Source organism: Manis javanica, chromosome 1 (genome assembly GCF_040802235.1).
Source record: "Manis javanica isolate MJ-LG chromosome 1, MJ_LKY, whole genome shotgun sequence".
In the NCBI taxonomy this organism is placed as follows: domain Eukaryota; kingdom Metazoa; phylum Chordata; class Mammalia; order Pholidota; family Manidae; genus Manis; species Manis javanica.
This window is the reverse complement of record NC_133156.1, coordinates 139,474,511-139,495,027: the sequence shown is the minus strand read 5'-3', so window position 1 is coordinate 139,495,027 and position 20,517 is coordinate 139,474,511. Positions and strand designations below refer to the sequence as shown.

Sequence of the window (20,517 nt, the reverse complement as noted above, 5' to 3'; positions counted from 1 at the left end):
CCGCCGCCGTGCGGAGGAAATCAGGGGCGGGCGCGGAGGCGCGGACACCGCCGGCGGCCCGACGCGGGGGCGGGGCCGGGCCGGCAGGGCGGGCGGCGCCTTCCTCTCCGCCTGGCCGCCGGGGGCGCTGCGCTCGCACGGGCTGCGGGCCGCCGGCCGTCGGCCCTGTCGCGCCCGGGGCGCGCTGGGTGGGACTCGCCGCGGTTCCCCGGCCGGCCCTGGGTGGCGATGCGCAGCGCGCAACCGTGGGGTGACTCGCGGCACCTGGAAGACCCGGGGCTGTGTCCCCGCGCAGTCCGGGGAGGGCCGGGGCGTGGGGAAGAGTGGCAGCCGGCGCAGGTGACGTGAGCGCGGACGCACGAGGAGGGACCGGGCGCGCAGGGACCCGAAGGGAGAGAGTGTGGAGGCCCCCGCGGGGCAGCTCGGACCCCATCCCCTGGTGGCCGCCTCAAGGCAGGTGGAGTTGCGGAGGGGGCAGCTCCGGCCCGGAGCTGGGGGCCTATGTCTGGCGCACCTGGGGAACTAGGGGCCCGGGAGAGCTGGAGGCCCCTCCCTGGACGGGCGCGAGAGATGGAGAAAAGGTGGTCGCAAAGGGAGCAGAACTCAGGGTGTCCAGGGGCGACGATGATGCGCGTCCCTCGGGGATAATGCTCAGAAGGTCTCAGGGACCAATCCCTGCAGGTGCTCTGGCTGGGCTGGCTGCCCCTTGGGTGGCTCAGACCTGCCCGCAGCGCAGTGTGCTAGTAGTGAGCTGGGATTCTCCTCAGTGCACCACAGTGATTAAAAAAATAAAAAGCGAAAAACCAAGGACTCGAGAAGTCTCTTAAATAAACAAGGGGAAAGAAGGAAAGAAAATTCCACCTTATAATACTGTGCTCTCGTAACTGCAGGTAAATAATAGCTGTGCTGTGTTTTACCTAAAACTTAAGAACAGTGTGATAGCAAAGCCAGCATCCATTTCTGCACCCAGGGCACTAGGACAGAAGGGCTGCAGCCTCCGTGAATGAAAAGCGGCTCTGGGAAGCAGGGGGTATATGGGAAATCTATGTGCCTTTTGCTCAGTTGTGCCCTAAACCAAGAACTACTCTAAACTACAATAGTCTTATTAAGAGAGAGAAAAAGGGACTCTCATGTGCAGGGGCCATGGGTGCATAGTCGTGGCAAAGGTCTCAGCACTTAGAAGTACCTGTGTTTGTTTAATGCTCTGCTGTCTCCCTCTTGAAATTCGTGATTTTTGAAGTTGATAAGGAAAAATTCTGAAGTGTCCGAAAGTAAATGTCATAAGGGCTGGAGAATGAGGGAGAGAGAAAAGGGAAGATCATCAGTCAACAGCCATGAGCCATACCTAACCAGGAACTCCACCTGCCTGGATGGAATTATTTCAACAAATTTTCTTTCCTTGAGACCCCTCATAAATGTGCCCTGTTCCTTGAGTCTGGCAGACAAATAATGTCTGTGAACTGGCCTTGCTGCTGGCGAAGCAAAAACTTCCTGTCCCAGGACTCAATCCTTATTCTGGCTGTATCTGTAAAGGTTCAGTAAAAATCTTTAGTTCGGAGATCTCACGGTCTCTAGAGTTCTTGATGTGTCAAAGGAGGGACGTGGCAAATTATGTAGCTCATCCTGCTCATCTTACTTTGTACACCTCAGTCCACATGCATCTTTTAAAGTTTAATTAACATAATGAATTAAAGTAATTTATTATTAAAAGTAATAATTTTCCACCTAGGGATCAGCCTATTACTTCACAGTTAGCTTTGTAAAGCTTGTGTTAATAGTGACCTTGAGACCTCAAGCTCCTGGTTTCAAGTATTTCACAATTTATTTGAAACTATTAATTGTTTTCCATACTTTATGCCCTTTAAGAGACATTTTTAAATTCCACAGTCTGAAAAAGGCCTTGAGAAATCGGAAGCTCATTTCTCTAGTAGCTTTGAAGTAACCTCAAATCACATTCCCCTATAATTAAAATGAAATTTTGGTAATTATTTGTGTTAAATGTGTCAAAAGAATATTATTTAAAAGACTTGCCAGCAAAACAGGAAGTTCTTGTGTATAGGAGGTTCCTGAAAGCAGGTTCCTGAAAGGTGTGTTTTAATCCAGTCAAATCTTATTTTAAGTATACTCAGAGAGCTTGTTATTTTAAGGAATTCTCTTGGAAGGAGTTTTTTTCTAAAACAAATATCACCTCAGGGTTTATCCATTCTGTCAGTCTAGGTTTCTGTGGGCTTATTTTATGTAAGGCCATCTAATTACACTGGCCTTGGCCTCCGGGGTGGGACTGATGAGGTCCTCAGTCAATCCTGATGAAGTCCAGCTTGCTTTGGTTGGTCCCTGGACAAGGACCCGCCAAACTGCGGCTGCTGATTGATGCAAACACACCTTCTGTCTTAAGGAGGAATGGTGAGAAAGTTCTAGTGAATCAATGAAAGGTCATCATTCTTGTTTGAGTATTTGAAAGTGTATTTTTTTAATGAGTGATTTAATGGTGTCATCTTTGATTTTGTCAAAGAGCACCATGTAGATTCGAAAGGCTTCTGAATTCCAATTACACTATGGCAACGTGGAAGTGAATGGGACATTTAATTATTCTTTTCTGTCAGATAGTCAAAATCAGATAATAGATATCAAAAGGAGATTTTGGTTCCTCTCTCTCTCTTCCTCTTTTTAACTTAGTAGTTGTTAGAAGAGAGAATGCCAGACTACAAGTGATGATAATGAATAGGAAGTTTTCTAAATTGCCTGGAACCCAGGAAGAGATCACAAAGTCATTTAAGTTAGGTTTAAGAAGGGTTATCTTCTGGAGGGTAGAGATTTATCTTCAATTTACAAAGTCTTTAGGTTAGATTTGATTGCTTTTAGCCAAAGGACATTACAAGATTTACAGACTCCACATGAAACTGTGTAAAAAAAAAAGCATCTGTACATATGAGGAACGATACTGGAAGAAAATACGCTCAACTATTAACAGTGATTAGTTATAGCTGTGTAGGATTATTACTTTCCTTTTATACTTGTATTTAACACAATGCACATATATGTTTATAGAAAGAAAAAGTTACAAAAATATTTACAAAACTTCTCAGAAGTTTAGCATTAATTTCAGAGCACAGGAAAAGTTACTTTTCCCCAAGATAATTTGATAAGTGACTAGCAATATACTATTATTGTGATGCTTAAAATCATTAATTCCAATTTTTGAAGAAGTTATGCAAAAAAAAAAAAAGAAGAAGAAACTAAAAGTTACATATGTGTGTGGAATTGATCTTAAGTGAATATGTTCAAGTCGCCTCCAGGGATCATCTGCTGCACAGGGCAGAATAAAAGGTCATGTTTGAGATCATCCAGTTCTAGAACTGTTTAACTCACATTCCCTTGATTTGAAGAGCTGATAGCAGCAATTGGAACTGTAGCAACGGACATGGTCTGAGGCAAATGCCATAAAGATTTGTATAAGAATTACTTTATGGAGTTATGTACATTGGTCACACATAATTATCCTCAATCATGTATTTGGTATAACCAACTTATTTAACAGATCATTTTGATGAAAGAATTAGTCCTGGATGTTGCTGTCTAGTTTTTAAATGAGTATTGAGCCCCCTAAAATAGAGTAGACTAGAAACCTAATAGGTCTACATCTGGGCTTAGTGCCATTTTACTACATGGTTCACAGGGGACGTGGTAAAGGGAAACCTTTGATTCTAGACAATTTAATTGTGTTCACATAAATATTGTTCTATTTGATGAAGTCATGACTTCTTCCCATATCCAAGCTTCTGGAGAACAGAAAGAGAAATTGTTTCTTTTCCCCCAATGCAGGTCTGAGAATTACTCTATAAAGTAATTCTTATACAAATACAATGTGTCATTCCAACTCAAAGCCATATTACCATTTGCCTGTGCTAATCACCAAAGCCAGTTTTTGCCCTCTCAGGACATCCCAATAGTCAGCAGTGGAAGATGAGTCACACAGGTAAATTATCCTCCAGTGGAACATTTGCAATAGATCGACTAGAACTGGTTAAATTCTGCCAAGAGTTACAGTTCTCACTTTTAAGGACTTCTTTAATAATAGTTTTAAAGGGACCACACAGATGCTTTCAAAATGTACTTTCCAAAGGAATAGGGGGAAACTTCTACATGCTGATCTGCAGAATATTTTGTTAAGTATAGAATGCAAGGTGCCAGACTCTGCAGCGGTATGTCATTTTGGGGGTAGAAAGGGAGAGAAATGTGAATATGATGGTGTGTGCATCTGTGTATTTGCTTATATTTGTGAAAAGATGCACTGGAAGTATAAACCAGAAATTATTCAGATATGCAGCCTATGGGGGAAGAAAAGAGCAGGGTGGAATAGGGACGGAAGAAGGACTTCTCTGAATGCACCTTGTTATCTGATTTTGGCTTTGGAAACATTAATGGTTTACATGTCGAAAACAAAATCTAATCAAATCTAAAGTTATGAACAGTAGACATAAATGTCATGCATTTTTTTTCTTGTTTACTCCTCTTTTATTCTAAGAAAATAACTTGAGACAGCTTTAATCAGAGCACAGATAGATGGCTTATCCACTTGGATGAATTTTGATTTTTCTGTAATTGCTAGAGAATGAAACATTTAGGGAGCCTCTTGCCAGGTCAGTTATGTTACCTGATGGCAGTGTGTATTAGTAATTATTAACTTACTCTTATATCTGAAAAGTGACCTAAAAAACAAAAATAAGTTTTGGGATGGGTTCTGCTCATGCCACTCCGAAACACTAGCATCACCTGACTTTCAGGATTCCAGAAGTGATATACTTTGCATAGGTGAACATTTGATGATTTGCTGACTTTTATTTGGCTCATTAAGGTGAAACACAGCAGGTAAGTATATATGTAATTCATCCTAGCTCTGCAAACCTTATGTCTGGCAATTTTTAATGAATGGAATGGAATGGAGGATGGAACTGAGATTAAAATGTAGCTGCCTTCCATTACCATTACCATTCCTTTTGCTTTTTTTTTTTTAATGACCAGAATAACATAAGATGCCTGTAATTAAAAATAAGTAAATAATAAAGCTTGAAATTTTTTCTTGCTACCTGTTCAAGGTCTATTTTTTTAGAAGGCCCTTTTAAAATATGTTTCACAAAGATTTCCTGTGTAATTCTAGCTGACTTTGATATTTTCTATTCCATTTTATATTTTGGCAATCAGACTGAGAGCTGAATTAATCTATTTCTACTATGTAACTCTGATTTCTACTGCAAAATATTATATTTCTGGAGGTTGGGAACTATTAAAAATACTAATCCATCTCCTTTCACACCCACTTCTCACCTCTAGTCTTAGGACAATCATAGACACAAAATAACATGTTTTGAATTGAATTTTCCATAATTTTTTTGATGTTTAATATCCAAGTTATCTTTTCCATTATACAGTTAATAATGACTGGACATCTTCAGCATTTTGAAAGTATACAGAAATCAGATTCTATAGCTTCTCCAGCTTTACTATGGCAGAGAAGAGGTAGACAAACAATAGTTCTAGTGTTATTGCATTTTTATGAAATCTATTTTCCCTTTTCAGTGTTACTAATAAAATTAGAGAAGGTATTAGTTCATCAGACAAATATGCAGTACAGTGTGACCTTCACATTGAGCATATAGCTTATCCCTACATTCTCATATCCCCACCAGAGCATATTTATATTTTAAAATGTTCCTGATTTCAAGATGGTATCCTGCTACTTATTACATTGTTTTACCTGTGACTCAATGGATTGATTGGTTGGCCAAAGTGTTAATGAAGCCAATGTCATTTTAATCTCTATATAGATAAGCTAACTTTGAGTTATTCATTCAGCAACTTCTTTTGAGTGCCTACTGTGTTCCAGGCTTGGTGCAAGCACTGGGTATACAGTATAGAACAAAACAAACATAATCCTCTCAAGACTGGGAACAATGTGTTCTCTCACCACTTTTAGTCAACAACATACTGGAGATTCTAGTCAATGCAATCAGGCAAGTAAAAGAAAGAAAAAATAGTGTTTCATTCACAGATGATGATATAGTTTATGTAGAAAATCTGAGAGACTCTCTAAGAAAGCTACCAGAACTAATATATGAACTTAGAAATTGAAATTTAAAACTGTTATTTACATTAGGGTTAAAGGCCATGAAATGCTTAGGGAAAGATCTAACAAAATGTGCAAACTTACATGTTGAGAACTGAGAACATCTGGAGTTCCAAGATCTAAATAAATGGAGAGGTGTGATATGTTAATGGATCAAAAGCCTCAATATTGTTAAGATAGCAATTCTCTCCAAATCGGTGTACAGATGAAATAGGATCCCAATCAAAATCCTTTGGATAGAGAAAACCTACAGGACTGAGGTCAGCCAAAACAATTCTGAAAAATAACAAAACTGGAGGATTCAGACTTCCAGATTTCAAGACTTATTAAAAAGCTACTGTAATCACCACTATGTGACTCTGGTGAAATAGACATGCAAATCAATGAAATAGAATACAGAGTGATGAATGGACCCTCACAGATGATGGTCACTTGATTTTTCACAAAAATGCCAAGGTAATTAAATGGAGAAAGAATAATATTTTCAACAAATGATGTGGGACAATTGGATATCCTTCTATACAAAATAATGACCCTCAAGCCATAGATCATGCCATATATACAAATTACCCCAAAATAGACCATAGATTTAATGTAATAATTATAGCACTTATAGACAAAAACATAGGGGAAAATTTTTTTGACCTTAGGTTAGGCGGAAATTTCTTCAATATAACATCAAAGACACAACTCACATACAAAAAGAACAAAATCATATATTGAACTTCACAATTAAAAACCTCCACTCTTCCAAAACTATTGTTAAGAAATTAAAAGACTACCCATGGACTGGGAAGAAATATTTACAAAATACATATCTGACAAAGGATTTATATCAAGACTATATAGGTGAATATAAGGATATAAATATATATATATCAATATTTATAGCGTCTCAAAACATAATGATAGAAATACAAATAACCCAATTAAACCATAGGCAAAAGTTTTGAAAAAAAAATTTCACCAGAGCAGATGTAAGGAAGGCTAATAAACACATGGAAAGACTCTCAGCCTCATTGGTTATTAGGGATTTGTGTGTATTAAAACCACTAAACACCTATTAGAATGGCTAAAAATTCTTAAAAGGCAAAATACCTAACATTATCAAGTGCTGGTGAGGATATAGAGTAAATGGGAGTCTCATACATTATGTTGGGAATGCAAAGTGGTACAGTCACTTTGGAAAATGGTTTGATGGTTTCTTGTAAACTTAAATATACACTTACCAAAAAATCCAGCAATCCCACTCCTTGGTGTTTACCCAAGAGAAATAAAAACATATATCCACAAAAAGATCTGCATGTGAATGTTTATAACAGCTTTATACATAATGACCCCAAATTGAAAGCAACTCTGAAGACCATGAGCTGGTGAGTGGTTAAACAAATCATGTTATAACCCTACTGTGGAATACCACTCAGACAATAAAAGAACAAACTGCTGATACGTGCAACAATATGAATGAATCTCAAATGCATTATTCTAAGCCAGAGAAGCTGAGTCATTGCGTGACCCTATTTATATGACATTATGGGGAACACAAAATTGCAGGGACAAAAAGTGGACCAGTGGGTGTCACTGGCTGGGGTGAGGTGGAAGAACTGAAAAGACTGACTGCAAAGTGGTATAAGGGAACTTTTTGAGGTGATGGAAACAGTCTACATTTTGGCTGTGGTTATAGTTAAACAACTCACAGAACTGTCCACCTAAAAAGACTGAATTTTAATGTATGTAAATTATATCTTCCAATAAGCCTGTTTGAAATAAAAGCATATTAAAACAAAATAGAACATAATCCATTTCTTCATGGAGCGGACATTAAATAAGCACACACATATGCAATTGCATACTGTATTCAACAGTACAGCTGGCCATCTCCAATCACAAAGAACGACTGGAAAAGGAAGTTTGCAATTTAGGTTTGAATATTAAGTCAAACCAGTTAATTTGCTTTAGAATTTGGTACAGTCTTCTATTTGCTGTATTATTAATAATAGCTAATATTCATTGCAATTTTTCTGTAGCCAGATGCTGCCCTAAATTCTTTATACATCAATTCATTTAGTCCTCAAAGTAATTCTATGAATTGGCTAGTATTACCCATCATGCACACTTACTTATATATTTTGCAATGGAAGCGTAAATACAAAGGTTAAGCAAATTGTCCAAGGTCTCATGACTAGTAAGCAGCAAGGTTGGTACTCAACCCAGATACACCTGACTTCAAAGTTACCCCATACCAGGGCTTCTTAAACATAGTGCCCTTACCATGCCACCTCAGCCCCATCCTGGAGACTGGGTCAGATGCAAACATAAGGGTAACACCCCAGGGGGTTATGATGCGCCTACCCCAGGCTGCATGGTCAGTACAGGAGGACCACAGAAGGCACTCAGAATCACAAAACAGGAGGGTGGCAAGGAAGTTTAGAGATTATTCAGTCCAACTTGTGTAGCTTGTGCTTTACTTTAAAAAGAGACAGGAAAGGGCAATGGGCCTGGAGAGAGAGCAGCGGAGGTGGTGGTTCTCAGAGATGGGGAAGCGAGGGACGGCGTGGGAGTGAGGCTTGGGTCACAGGCTAGGGAGACACCGGGAAGTGTAGGGATCTGTTTGGGGATCATTACTGTTGTCCTTTTCCCTGAAGCTGGTTACAGAGCCAGGGGTTACGTTAGTTGATAGCATGGAGTTGACATGAACCACGCCAAGACCACCCAGGCAGCTCCAGGAAGATGGGATTGGCGCATGATTCTGCAAAGCTGCACAGCCCTTCCAGTTTCTGCCCTAATCCCCACATTCCTTTGCCAGGAGTATATATCCCCTGGCGGCTCTGATAAGGCAGATTTGGGAAAACGCCCCTGCCTCCTCCTTGCATTGCCCTTCTGAGAGTAAGTTTTCTCTGCTTCAAACCTAGTGACTCAGAGATTCAAATCTGGTGGTTCTCTTACTGGGCATGGTCAGTTGGATTTGGGGATTCCCTAACAATTGCACAACTAGTCTCCCTAAGGTGCTGTGTCATGTGCAGAGTGCTTCTCATGTAAATTTCCCTCACTTCTTGAAACTAATCTATGAGACGGTATATTAGTTGAGTCCTCTGGTTGAGTGTAAGAGAAATAAACTTAAACTAGTCTAAGGCTATTGTTAGGCTTCTCTCTGCATCTCTAACCACTTTTTCTCTTCTCTCTCTCTCTCTCTTTCTCTCTTTCGTTCTCTCTCTCTCTCTCTCTCTCTCTCTCTTTCTTTTTCTCTTTCTCTTTCTCTTTCTTTCCTTCTTTCTTTCTTTCTTTCCTTCTCTCTCTTTCTCTTCTTTCTTTCTCTGTTTCCCTGCTTTCTTTCTTTCTTTCTTTCTTTCTTTCTTTCTTTCTTTTTTTTTTTTTTTCTTTCTTTCTTTTTTTCTTTCTTTCTTTCTTTCTTTTTTTCTTTCTTTCTTTCTCTCTCTCTCTCTCTCTCTCTCTCTCTCTCTCTCTCTCTCTCTCTCTCTCTCCTTCTTTCTTTTTTTCTTTCCTTTCTTTTCTTTCTTTCTCTCTCTCTTTCCCTGCCCCACCACCCCTCTTTCTGTCATCGTCTACCTTTCTGGTCCAGATAGTGGGTAAAAAATAACCAGCCATAACTTCTGAGCTTACATAATAGGTCCCATTTGCTCCCAGGTCTATATTTCAACAAAGAGACCCAGAGTGGGCCAGGCTGGGTCACATGCCTTCCTTGGTTCAATCAAGTGAGTCAGGGGATGGGGTCTTGTTGTCCACAATGAGTGCTGGGAGCCCCAGAAAGGAGGGGCTGGCAGACAATTAGATAGGAGTCTACCACATGGCCTCCTGCCCCTTGGCCATGCAACATACACACACATCACCCCATATGTACGATTTCTAAATGATGCCTCTGCCTAACAAGGTCCAACTATTCCAGTTACAACTGCAAATGCATATTCTCTTTCCAAAACAGAAGACGACTCAAGGTCATGTCCAACCACTCTCTGTAGAACTGAGGTCCTTGGTTCATAGGTAATCTCACCTTGTGCTATATAAGGCAGTATTCACCCTTTTGCCATAGGTCAGGTTCCAGGGAGTATATATGCTCAGATGCCATTATTTAGCCTACAACATATACCTTCACTAAAAAAAGTAAACTGAAGAGTACAGTTAATTTTAATAATATATTTTGTTTAACTGAAAGTAGCCAAAATTTTACTATTATGACATGTAATTGATGTAAAAATGTCAAAGAGATATTTTACATTCTTTTTTCCTACTAATTTTGCCACATCCAGTGTGTGTGCCCAGGCTCCCTGTTCTTTCCGAATCTGCTGGAGAGCAGTTCTTGGGCTGGGGCACAGTGGCACACACCCTGGGGTCGTGCTCCAGCAGAGGAACACACCCGGGAAGTGGAATGGTGGCTTTGCCCAGAGCAATGAGAATCCTCGGAGCACTGAGCTGAGGTGCCAGCTGCTGGAGGATGGCTGGGAAAGGCCACTGGTCTGGCACCTGGAGACCTGGAGGGCTCCTTGTTCCACTGGAAGTTGAATTCAGGCGCATCCCCTTTCTCTGTGTGTAGTGTCAGCGGTGGCTTGGCGGGACCGGGTACATGGACCTGCCACCTTGCTTCCAAGTACGGAAATGCATGAACACACCCAAAGTTGTTCATCAGGCAGGCCTGCTTGTCTGCACACCTGAAAATGGTGGACATAGAGTTTTAGGTCTCTGATTCCAAAGTCAGTTCTCCCAGATGCTATCTTTTTCTGCTCTTTCTGGCTTGACTATATTCATGTAGGGTTTGTGCCGGGTTGCTGCCTGAGGTGGACCGAGCTGGGGATTGCTTACGAAGGCAGCCCCAGATTGCAGTGAGTTAGGGCTGGGATCTGTGGCAGGTCAGGAATTGGGACATAGCAGGGTGCGGTCCCCACGGCGGAGGTAGAGACTGGCGTTTCAGGAAGCTGAGTGGCCTGGCTCAAGCAGGAGGTAGTGGCTGGAGCAGCTCACAGGCTTGTTTTGGATGGATGTGAACTGCTAAATTGTTTGTTTTTTGGTGAACTGCCCCACCCAAGAATGTTCTGGTCATGGCTTAAAAGGCTTAGCCCCTCCAGAGAGGGTCTGGTTTTCCTGAGTCAGTGATTTTTGTCTCTTTATGTCTAAGAATCCTGCCAGTTTGTCTCTAAGAGGGTGTTACACCCTTAGGGTGGATGGAGGCTCAAGTGGCTCTGGACTAAGACCAAATCCTCTGTGACTTTGGGTCAGGAATTTTCCAGGTCCCTCCTGGCACTGGGGCCAAAGATGAGTGTCTAACCTGAGCCTGATGCTAACTAACGCCATCAGGACCATCACCAGGGTGTCTGCACAGAACAGGCATCCATGGCAGGCCTTATCTCAGGGTGGCTTGTCTGCCCACCAGGCCAGAGGAGGCTCCATCCCAGCAGGAAAGGAAAGCATCTTGCCCTTGTCCTGGTGGTTCCCGTGGACTCTGCTATGAGTTTTTAAGGCATGTTTACAATGGTGTGTTGTATCTGTGCTCACTTCTAGGCATGTCCATGCAGAACATGGAGCCAAAAGCTCAAAAAAAAAAATGTGTAGATCAATAACAAGTTAGATTTGAAGTAGACCTATTGTAACAGTTTCCAAAGCAAATTATAGTGCAAGTTTATTTGGTTGGTTTTTCCAGAATTTACCTAGCTTCTCCCTCCCCGCTGAGGTAGGAAGGGACATGGGACAAGCAGTATGATAAAAAATGCCAAGATACAAACAGTATAGCAAGAACAGAAGGGACTCTATCTTAAGGCTAAGATTCCATTTCATAAACCAGGGAGTTAGGAGGTTAAGATTCCTAACATATTCTTTAGTAATCAGCCAACAACCTATCTTAAGGCCAGACAAGCAGTCTTACCTGATATGTTCCCAGTGTTTGAGGGAAAACACTATCTTGGAGAACAGGATCAATAAATTCCTTGTGTTAAGTTTATGTTACAGAATTATCTAGAGCACTGACTGTGGGTGGTGACATAATGTCTCTCAGTGGAGAAAGACATCATGAGATCCCATGTCAAGCCTACATCCACCCCCCCACAGCCCTTTGCCCCATTCTTGAAAGCCTTAAAAGACAGAATCCCAAGCCCTTCAGGCACACCTCCTCTGAGGTTGCCCACACTCCCCTTTCTTGGAGTGTGTTCTTGCCTTAAATAAAGACTTCTCACTGCTCAACTTATGCATTTGGTCTCTGCACTCTTCCAGTGGTAACCTTCTTTGTTACTTTGCTTTTTGATTCTATTTTCTAGACCTAAGCACAAGTCTTCACTCTGTTCTACTTCAGACAAGTAGGGAAGGGCTGTTAAGATCTCTGATTTGGGCTTGCAGGTTCCTGTCACCTGGGTGACCTGGACAGGACTGCAGCTGTACAATCATGCTCTTTAGTAGCCTGCCTGAAAATGTCCTTTCTTGGCCTTTGGGAAGCTCTCAGGACATAATCTCACTACATCCAATGCTCTGTGGCTCCCCCAAATCCTGGGGTGGTAGGGACTCAGTTCCCATGCCATGCAGATTCAAGTGGACACTGGATGCCAGGTGACCCTGGCTTTAGGATTTTGCAAGGGGTTTGTCTCATGCCTAGCAGGAGTTCATTGAGCTTCCCTTTCCTCCCGTCCTTCCTTGCTCTCTGCTGCCTGCACGACTGCTGCCTTTCCCTGCTACTTTTGCTCTAATGAATTCCTTCCTTGCCTATACTTGTCCAACCTGCTCGAGAATTCTTTCTCATTCAGAGTCAAGAAACCTCTCCAGTGCACAGGGAGAGGCCTCCCAGATTCAGCTGCCCGACAACACCCCTATTCCATATCTTTAAATTTGTATGGTCTTTAAAAAAGCTCAGTCATTAAAAGTAAGATTACTTGTATTTTCTGAACTCCAAATACTATTCTGGCTACTTTTCAAAGTCAGTCTGGGAGGTGTGCTTTGGAGGCAGAAATATTTAAGTTTTAGCTGGTATATAAAAATGACAACACTTATTGGAATTCAGGTAGTCCAAAACACATCTAGGGCATTTGATGGCTATACCTGGAGACAGTGTAGTCCAGCTATCCTGTTTGCGTGCATCTGGCCAACCCAAACTCTGTGGCAATAGGAGAGGGTTAGCCAGTGGCATTTTCTTTCTGGCTGAAGCAGTCTGCATTTCTCTCCTCTTACTACTGTAGGCACCAGCGGAGAGGTCTAGGTGGGGCCGTGGGAGGGATAAATAGATGAAGGGCCAGGAGGAGAGACAGCGTGTGTAAACATCTAGACAAATAATAATTAATAGCAAGAAGAACACGCAAGCAGTTGGTAATACTTATTAGTCACATGTTATATGCCATACGGGGCTTGGCACCTATAGAGAGAACCTCCCTCATTCATTCATGCCTGCATATGCCTGCCTTTGTTCAATTGTTCAATAGTTATTAACATGCCAAGCAGTTGTAGAGGTCAAAGGCAGGCCACCTCAAGATGTGCCATTGTGACATGCAGATTATTTCAGAGTTGAGAACCATCAAGGCCCAAAAGAGAAACTTTGGCCTCCCACCCCACAACTGCATAAAAAGAATTTAAGTGGAGGAGCCCTTGCTGGAGGAGAGCTGTCACCAGAGAAGCTAAATTATAATGTAAACTAGGTGTGGTAGATGGGAAGGGATGTGGCTGAGTCTGTGCCCCTCATTGCTTCTGTGTGGCCCATCAAGTATATTGTTATCAAACATTTACTCTTTCATATTCCCATGAATTGCTTCCCTTTTCCTTTGAAGTCTCAGACCCCCACCCCCTTCTCCTTGGTTCAGGATGACATATATACCTCATTGTCCCTGACTGTCTTTGGAGTCCATGTCTACAGCTTCCTCATACATACATAATTAAACTAGTTTTTTTTCTCCTGTTCATCTGTCTTATGTCAATTTGATTCTTAGACCAGCTAGAACCTCGAGGAGTAAAGGAAATTTCTTGCTCCCCAGCACAGTGTTCCATGTGCTAAGGCCACAGCAATGAATTTGACAAAGTAATTGCTGTCACACAGTTCACTTTCTAGCAAGTGAGCAACAAACAGATGCGTATAGAATGCAATGTAGGCAAATGCTAAGAAGAAAAATAAATCTGCGCAGGAGTAGGGGGGCCGGAGGGTGGCTAAAGGAGGTTGCTCTGTTGAGTAGGCATCTTCTTTCCAGGCAGAGGGACTAGCAGCACCCTGAGCCTGAGCAGGGCTTGGCATGTGGAAGATCAAGGGGTAGAGTGGTTGGAGGCTAGGTCCATGCTAGAGGTAGGGATCCATGTGAAATGGGGAAGCCATGGGGCATTACTGAGCAGAGAAGTGCTTTGACACAGGTTTTAAAGGAATCTCAGTGCTTGCTTAGTGGTGAAAAGGTGGGGTTGGGGGTAAGGGTCGGAGCTGGGAGGCCAGTTGTGAGGCTCCTGCAATTGTCTGGGACAGGAGACAGTGATAGCCTGAAGCGGTGGGCTGAAACTGGAAGAGGGGACAAGTGGTGGATTCTGGAAATACTCATGATAGCAGTATTTGCTGATGGATTTGGGTGTGAGAGCAAGAAAGGAGGCATGTTTGACTTGAACCCTGTTATAAAAGAAAATTCCATCCAAGTAAATTTGAAGACCTAATTGGCTTTATAAAGTGACTCATGAATGGGATGGAGCCCCTCTACCAAGCAGAGAGATGCTCTGAAGGGCTGGCTACAGAAAGGTTTTTAAAGGCAGAGCAAGGAAGTCATCAACAGAAAAAAGGATTATTTTGCATAGTCACCTTCACTGGGGACAAAAGGGTCTCACTGGTGAATTCCTTTGTGGCATGGAGAGGGCAGAGTAACATTATCTCTCAATGATGACTGAAAAATTTCTGACTGACTGCATTTCTGGGGGAGGTTGAAACTGCAGTTAATAGGAATTAAGCCCTATTGACTTGGAGTAGCAGAAGTGACCCTCTGTTGGGGCTGTTTTTCTTTTTAGTAGCCCAAACTAGCAGGACCATGTACAGACTTGGGCAGCACGGGAGGAGGAAGACACCTGGAGATACGGTCAGGGGTCTGTGTGGACATGCCAATTTCGTGATGCTCATTAGACATTAGGTGGAGATGTCAGAGAGAGCACAGAGTGGTGCAGTTAGTTTGTAGCTTGGAGGGGAGGCCAGAGATGCAGATTTGGGGGTCCTCAGCCAGCAGGTGCTATGTGAGGTCACAGGCCTCTGATGAGACAGATCTTCCAGGGAGTAGGAAGATAGAGGTTCAAGACATTTCAGCCTCGGGGGCAGTTCAGGAGGTGGAAGAAGAAACAGGGAAGCGTGAGTATTTTGGCAGTAAATTAAGACAATGGCCAACTCTGTCAAGTGCACTAAGAAGCTGGGTCAGAGGAAGATGGCGGTGGCCACAGGGTTCAGCAACATGTATTTTGTTTGTAGGGACCCTGGGCAGGCTGCCCCCAAGATGTGCCATTGTGACATGCAGATTATTTTGGACTGACAACCATCAAGACCCAAAAGATTCAGGAGAATACTTTGACCTCCCCCCACCCCACAACTGCATAAAAAGAATTTAAATAGAGGACCTGCTCCCAGAGGAGAGCTCTCACCTTAGGCAGATATATGACAATGTGAACTAGGTGTGGTGGACAGGGAGGGATGAGGCTGAGTCTGTTAAAATTCCCCTCTGTGCCCCTTCATTGTTTTGGTGTGGTGCATCAAGTATTTTATGTACCAAACATTTACTCTTTTCATATTTCTTTGAATTCCTTCCCCTTTCCTTTAAAACCTCGGACCTGACGCCCTTCTCCTTGTTTCAAGAAGACATATATATCTCCTTCTCCCTCACGTCCTTGGAGTGCATGTCTGTGGCCTCCCCGTATGCACTTAATTAAACTTTGGTTATTTCTCCTGTTATTATGTTACTATGTCTCATGTCACTTTGATTCTTAGACCAGCTAGAAGAACCTCGAGGGGTAGGGGCAATTTCTTCCTCTCTAACACATTCATCTCAAAACTGTATGTGGTAGGCACTGTTATTACCCACACTTCATGAAGGAGGAAGCCAGAAGCTGCAGAGAGGCTCAGTACCTTTGCTGGGCTCACCCAGTCGGGAGTGGAGTCAAGGGGTCCACGCCAAGGCTCCTTGCCCTGTGCCCAGGGGACCTAGAGACACATGCCCCTTCTTACCTTCAGTTTATGAGTTCTGAGCTTTTTACTTCACTTCCCAGGTAAACAGTACCGGTGCTCCGAGAAGGAAGCGTATCGCAACTCCAAGTGGAGATGGACAGATTACTGCAGAATCTTCTCAGAGAATGATTCAAAACTCAGGCCATGGGAGGACAGTGTTGAGCATTTAAGGGAAGCTTCCTCACTGCGTACCCTTGGTTTAAGCTTGTGATTGCTTTAAGCATTTCTTATAGGCACTAGAGAGAGAGAGAGAGAGAGAGAGAGAGAGAGAGAGAGAGAGAGAGAGAAAAGGGGTTTAAAATAAAAGGTGTTTATATCAAAACGTGGAGTAGGAGATGTGCAGGCTGCAAAACCGGTCCACGGGGGAGGTCTGAGCCCATTTTCTCTATTTTATGCCTAATGCCCATTAAACAAAAGCTAATCAAGACACTACAGGAATAGCCTAAGTAACCTTCATCCCTAAAGAATATCTATTGACTGTAAAATATTTTGGGTGAAAAGACATGTTTTTTTCTTGAGAAAGAAAAGCAGATAATGCACTGCTCTATCTGGTGTCTAATATTTTCTCTGACAGTATATTCTTAAAATTAATATTACTCTGAGCACAAATTTTTCAAAGCTGGGTTTTCCAGTCCAGAAATCTACTGGGTTTAGAGTAGGTAAGTTTTATAGGCTTTAGATGTCAATACAGTTTTTAGATGATAGTAACAAAATGAAAGATTCTTAATTGCAGTGTGAATTTGTTTCATGTTAGGGCTGTCCAGGACAAATTGCCACAGACTGGATGGCTTAAAACAACAGCAGCAAGTTATTGTCTCATGGCTCTGGAGGCCTGACATCTGAAATCAAGGCATCAGCAGGGCCACACTCCCTCCGAAAGTGCTGGGGGGGATCCTTCCATGCCTCTCCAGCTTCTGGTGGCTACAGGCATTCCCAGGCTTGTGGCTGCAAAAATCTAATCTCTGCCTTTGTCTTCTCCACGAATCTCTGTATCTCAAATGTTCCTCTGCCTTTCTCTGATAAGGACCCCGTCCTTGAATCCAGGATGACCTCAACTTGTGATTCTTAATTGTGTTTGCAAAGACCCTTTTCTCCCTAGACAGTCATAGTCACAGGTTCTGGGGTTTAGGATTTGGACATCGATTTTTGGGGCCACTATTTCTACCCTCTAAATAGTGTTATGCCCTAACATGGTAGGAATGAATCAGAGGCCCATGGTACAGTCTTTTGTCTGATGTCCACTTTTGTAAGTCTGTGCACAACACCATGTTCTAGAGAACAAAACAAATGCATGTGAGTGGTTTACAGAAACAAATGAGAGAAGAGGAGCTGGCTCACTGCCGTCCCTCCTTGTAGGTGTCTAAGTCCCACAGGAAGACAATGTGCTCTGAATCAGACCCACTTGGATTGAAACTGACTCTGCCAAGTCGCTGGCTGTGTGACCTTGGCCATATACTGAGCTTGGCTTCAGTCCCTTCATTTATGAAATGTGAGTTATAGAACTGACCTTGGAGTGTCACTTGGAAGATCAAAAATGTGCCACATGTAAAGCCCCCAGCACAATGCCTAGACAATCCTATAAATGTCAGTGTCCCCTTGTCCCCATGCAGAGCCAGGACGGCTGAATCCCTGAGCAGTCAGTTTGTACTCTTGGGGTTCCCAGGGCCTGGCCTGGGTCCTCGTATCTTACCTCTGCCAGCCTGAGCCTCTGTTCAGGCTCCTTGTTCCCACAAGACATGTCCAACTCTCTCATTCAGTCTTTCTCTTTCACTGCCTTTGTCTCCTGCCCAGAAACAGAGTAGCTTTTCTCATCTGTTCATTAGGAAGCCTGGTGTTCAATCTCAGCTACTCAGTTCAGTTCCAAAAGGCTCCGAGTAGGCTTGGAGGAATACACTGATGAATCCAGTAGTCCTGGCCCACAGGATTGGGCCCTGGTGACTTTTTCAAATATTTCTGAGCTAGCTGACGTGGGGACCCAGAGCTAGGCTTCCAGTGGCTGCCTGTGGGCAAAAAACAGTGAACACTTGCTCAGCTTGGCTGGCAGTTCAGAAACTGTGGACTGAATGGGGATGCTGCTCATGGGAATGAAGATTGAGAGTCTGGAGACAGGGGCAACAGGCCCTGGGGTTGGTCCACGTAGGACCATCTTCTGAGCTGCGACAGAAGGTTGGCTGCTTGGCTTAAGGAAGGAGCTGTGGGCTTGGAACCTGAGGACCTCTGGGTGAATCCCACAAATTGTCTCTGAACTTGTTTTCAATAGTGCAAAAAAAACCCCAGAAGTTATAGGTTGTTTGGGAATATAAATAAGATTATGGGCGTAAATGCAAGTAAATGTTATTAACTTCAATGTATTATGCAAGTAACATAATAGGGCAGTTATAAGCCACACACCTTGGGGCAGAGTCCTCTCTGTTCCAAAACTACTACTCTTAAATGTATGTAGATGCGCAATGAGTGCCATGAAACCCAGGTAAGGTCAAGCCAGGTCAGGAGGAGGGGCTTCAATGCTGGTCACTTCTGGGGCAGTGGATGTCATTGTTTACCAAGAGTTAGGGTCGGGTCAGGGCTCACACCTTAAAGTACTTGCTAACTCCCTGGGGATCTTGTGAAACTTTTTGTTCAGCTGCTCTTCTCTAGGCCCTGAAATTCTCGAAAGTTCCCAGGTGTTGCCCACACTGCTGGGTGAAGGGCCACACTTTAAATAGTAAAGGGCAAGGTAATACCCCAAATTTAGTCACACAAAAACTCTGGTTTTCTCAAAAGATCTACACTCTGGGCTTCCTGAAAACCATAAGCCTAACTTCTCTTTCCTTTTTCACTGAAAACTCGTCTTCTTTAAGTCAACTGGCAGAGGAGACATTTCTCAGGGCAACCCAAATAGCATGGAGGCAGCAAGGCCGAGGAAAACTATCGCTTTGATGACAGCCACTTCCTCAATCCTTTAGCATGCTGACCCAGGATGACAGGAGGGACTTTAGTCTGCCAGACTTTAATCCGCACATTTAAGATAATAGCTCTACAAGTCAGTCTAATTTTCAGCAAAAACCCTAATCGACAATTCTTTTTCTCCTTTGTTTGGTTTTAATTTGTCGTCCCTTAACATTTTACTCTGATTCCATTTCCTATGAGGCCTCACCGTGTTCTCATTTCTGTCCCTCGCTCTCAACTCTCTACATGCCTGCATGGCCTCCTCTGTGCCTCCGCCCTAACACTGGTGTCACTGTATCTGGCCACCCTTTTATGGGTCTCCTTTAGCCTGGTTTTCCTTGAAGGAAAAGATGATGACTCTCAATTCTGTGTCTTACAAGTCTCGGATGATGTCTGGCATGTTACTAGGCACTTTCGTTTTTGTAACAGTTATGGATATAAAGGAAGTTTGTTGAAACAAAGACCCTTTGCTAATTCTCACTTAATCCTCAAACAATTCAGTGAATTTTTGTTGTGTCTTAATTTGCAGATGCAGCAACAGAAGCTTTTAGAAAGGTAAGTGACTTACGGAAGGTCACCCACTTGTCAAGTAATAGAGGTGGGCCTTGAAGCCTTGAATGAAGGTGTGTTCTGATCGTTGCTCTGACGGAACATCCAGGGCATTGGTTCCCAAATGCTGGTTCATGGGCCAGCACCAGCTCAGGACCAAAGGCTCAACAACCTTTGATTTGAGGACTATATGAACATAGAAATAAATTTACTCAATTAAAGAACTGCCTTCATGATGAAATCATGTCCATTCTTTTCTGATATTCAAGTGACCTTCATTTCACAAAACAATGGGGATAATAATTGGTAGTTGTTGTTATTTTTTTTTAACATTCTTACTTGGCATAATAGACTGACCATACTGAGTTAGAATCTTTTCTCTTTTCTTTTTTAGAGTCCTGTGAAATCCCAATGCCTGGGAGTGACTGCTGTAGAGGATGTTAAGAAGCAGTCAACAGCAGAGCCCCTGTTTGAGGGCAATTAGGCAGGTGTCTTTAGTGGTGATTTTGAGATTACAGTAAAAATTCCTGCTCATAAATATCCTCTCTCCCACAATGCTCAGCTGATTCTGAGCAGCCTTTGATAATAAGATTGGTGCATGAAAGGAGTACCCTTTCATTTGAGCAAAATGGTTGCAAGCTTTCTCTTTTAAAGAGTTCTGTCCAAACGGTCACTCTTCATGGTGCCTGGGCGAATAAAGACTGGGATCAAGGCAGCTAGACTTTCTGGGCAGGGGGTGGAGGAGAGGTGAGGAGAGAGAGGG

The 20,517-nt window shown here is 42.9% G+C and overlaps 1 long non-coding RNA gene across 1 annotated transcript; it reads left to right on the top strand.

The window, feature by feature from the left end:
* Positions 1 to 53: 53 nt before the first annotated feature.
* LOC140849640 (uncharacterized) lies at positions 54 to 20,206 on the top strand. The gene is made up of 3 exons (XR_012131768.1): positions 54 to 339; positions 19,735 to 19,760; positions 20,149 to 20,206. It is a non-coding gene; the product is annotated as an uncharacterized lncRNA (long non-coding RNA).
* Positions 20,207 to 20,517: the final 311 nt, after the last annotated feature.